The sequence below is a fragment of the Physeter macrocephalus genome, chromosome 10 (assembly GCF_002837175.3).
Source record: "Physeter macrocephalus isolate SW-GA chromosome 10, ASM283717v5, whole genome shotgun sequence".
NCBI lineage: Eukaryota > Metazoa > Chordata > Mammalia > Artiodactyla > Physeteridae > Physeter > Physeter macrocephalus.
This window is the reverse complement of record NC_041223.1, coordinates 80,498,598-80,501,991: the sequence shown is the minus strand read 5'-3', so window position 1 is coordinate 80,501,991 and position 3,394 is coordinate 80,498,598. Positions and strand designations below refer to the sequence as shown.

Here is a 3,394-nt window from a genome sequence, read left to right as displayed (position 1 = left end):
ACGGGCCCAGCTGCTCCGCGGCATGTGGGATCCTCCCGGACCGGGGCACGAACCCGTGTCCCCTGTATCGGCAGGCAGACTGTTAACCACTGCGCCACCAGGGAAGCCCCAGTACTTTGTCTTTGAGCTGCTCTGTGTTGTGACTTAGACATTGGTGAGCCCATATTTTGACATTGTTTGAGTTTTTGTTCAACGTATCCTTAAAGAACCATATTTTTAAAAAATTGTCTTCTGTGAAATGTAGGACACTGACAGTATGAGAATTTTTATCGGTGTTCTAACAACTAAAACACAAAATTTCTGCTTACATATGATGAAGACCTTGCTAGTTCCCAGGTATGCTGATTCCATGTGTAATATCAGACTTCACTGTATCACTTATGTTACAGTTTTGTGTGCTAGTTGAAGAAGATAAGATTACGTGTAACCACTTGCCAATTAAATGTACTTCTAAAAACACAGTAAAGTTTTTCTTCCTCTGTCACCTTCAAGTAACAGATAAATCTTATTTAAGAACATAGGAAAAAATGGAAAGTTTTCTGAATTATTCTATTAAACTATCATAATCCTGAGACAGAAACCAGATGGTAATAACACACCAAAAAGAAAACTGTTGACTGAGCTCTCTTATGAAAGTACAGGCAAATTATTTAATATAAATAAAAATGTTAGCAATTCAAAAACTGTGCTGTAATAAGAGAATATTTCATAATTATAAGATTAGGTTTATCCCAGGAATGCGAGGATGATATGTTAGAAAATAAAGTAGTTTAATATATTGAGAATAAATGAGAAACATAAACGTCTTAATAGATGCCAAAGAGTATTTGGTAAGAGTCAATTTGTAGTTAACGATGTTTAGAGAAAATTCTTACCAAATTGGAAGAAAAGAAGTTGTTTAGCAAAGGAAGCCTACCGTGAGTATCATACCTAATGAAAGAAACATTCTCACTAAAGGCACATATACGACAGGGATGTTCGTATCCTATTCCTAGTCAGATAGAAAAGAACGTAGGGGTAACTGTGGAAGGGAGAGGAGAGAAAAGGGGAAGTAACTTCTGTTATTTGCAGATAGCCTCTACCAAGAAAATCTAAAAGAACCAACTGGCAAATTAATAGACCTAACAAGAGTTCATCAAGGCGTCCAGATACAAATGTACAGGATCATTCACCAGCTAGAGGATGTAATAGAAAATGACCTCATTTCCAATAACTGTGAACTATAAAATAATAAGAAATGTCAGAATCTTCCTGGTGGAAATTACAAACTTTATTGAAATACATAATAGAAGACTGAAATAAATGGAGAACTTCATCCGTTCCTACTTGGGAAGATTCAATATTGTAGAGACGACAGTTTTCATACGTTTAGGTAGAAATTCAATACAGTCTATAAAAGATAAAAAATGAAATCTTTTTTTTTTTTTTTTTTTTTGCGGTACGCGGGCCTCTCACTGTTGTGGCCTCTCCCGCTGCGGAGCACAGGTTCCGGACACGCAGGCCCAGCGGCCATGGGTCCCGGGCCTAGCTGCTCCTCCGCATGTGGGATCTTCCCAAACCGGGGCAGCGGCCATGGCTCCCGGGCCTAGCTGCTCCGCGGCATGTGGGATCTTCCCGGACCGGGGCACGAACCCGTGTCCCCTGCATCGGCAGGCGGACTCTCAACCACTGCGCCACCAGGGAAGCCCCCAAAGTGAAATCTTTATAAACCTCCTACCATATACTAAACAAATTCAGCATTTAAATCCAATATAACATTGACAAAACATTAGGAGAAAGTGAAAATAAAATTTTATTTTGGTATGTAGAAGACCTTTCTAAATAAGACTGAGAACTCGAGTGCAAATTGAGCAACTGGTGAGCTTTAAATTTTTATGTTTTTAAATTTATGTACCAAAAAAAGTGGCACCAAAAAGGAATTTAAAGAACCAACAATAATTTGAGAGGAAATAATCTGCAATATAGCTGATATATGCTGAGCATCTTTAAGTCAAGAAGAAAAAAGACAAGAAATACATAGAAATAATGAACAAAAGACCTAAATAGACAGTTTACTGAAGGAGAAATTAAACTCTTCAGTGAAAATATGAAATGATGCTTCAGCTCACTAGTAATGAGGAGGTCGACTAAGATCCCAGTTTGTGTGGGACCTGAGGAGTTTTCCAGAACATGGGGGGACTTCTACTGCTGAACCATGTTGGCTGGTAATTAGAGCAACTCAGTATTTTTTTATCCTTTAGAAGTCTTTAAAATTTTTACCTTTGTCAGGGGTTGATAAGAATTTGGGGATAGGAATACTGTTTGAGGGAATATAAAATATACAGCTTTTTAAAGAAAACTGAATGTTGTCACATGCGCCTGTACACACAAATGCACAAACAACGTACCTTTTAATAATTAAATTTTAATCCAACAGATGCCTAGGAACCTATCTTACTGGATTGTATGTGTGCGCTTGTACCCAGGTGAATAAGGATATTCATGTCCCTGCCCCCTCAAAAAAGAAAATAATTTAAATTTTCAAAAATAAGGTATTTGTTAAATTAAAATATCATGGTATAATGTGCTGTGCAATGATGAAAAGGAATGAGGTAGATTTATATAGCTTAGAGAACGTATCTTATGAAATTAAGTTAGACTTTCTCAGTTTAAATTCTGGGTCTCCTGATTATGCAGGTAATATCTGTGCCTTATTTTCCTCATCTAATAAATGAATAAAATGCTGTTATCAACCTCAAAGTTTTATTCGGAAGATTTAAGGAGAGTAAGACACAGGAAATGTTAGCTATTACGTAAAACAAGAACCATAAGTATGTTTACACAGAGGGACACATAGATATACATGGTCTCTGTGACAGTGATAACCGCAGAAGAGGGGGTGGTCGTTGGGGACCGTGGGAAGGGCAGCTTTCACGTTTTACTGTTTTTCCAACAAAGGATATTGTTTATATGCTATGTAACTTCATTTTTTTTTTCCAAATGAAATAATTGGTTGACTGCTGGGTGTCTCTCCTGGTGTCTGTCTGACCACAGTTCTTCTTACGTTGGTTTAGACAGTGGGTACAGCAGAGTGGGCCTCCATTCATCCCACTGATGCTTCAGCAAATGGGCAGATAATTTGAGCGTGTTTTCAGTGGACCCTTAAATCAGCTTACTAAAAAATTTTTTTCCTGAAATAGGGAACACCAGCAGTGAAATAAATCTACCTTGTTGGTATCCTTTTGATATAAGAATGGCAGTTTTGAGAAAAATTGTGCAGTTAAGATATAAAGTTGGGCTTCCCTGGTGGCGCAGTGGTTGCGCGTCCGCCTGCCGATGCAGGGGAACCGGGTTCGCGCCCCGGTCTGGGAGGATCCCGCGTGCCGCGGAGCGGCTGGGCCCGTGAGCCATGGCC

At 38.9% G+C, this 3,394-nt stretch overlaps 1 protein-coding gene across 1 annotated transcript in view; it reads left to right on the top strand.

Annotated features, from left to right (window-relative positions):
• The window catches only part of LMBRD1 (LMBR1 domain containing 1), a 117,486-nt gene that overhangs the window by 62,676 nt on the left and 51,416 nt on the right, over positions 1-3,394 (top strand). The window lies entirely within an intron of this gene.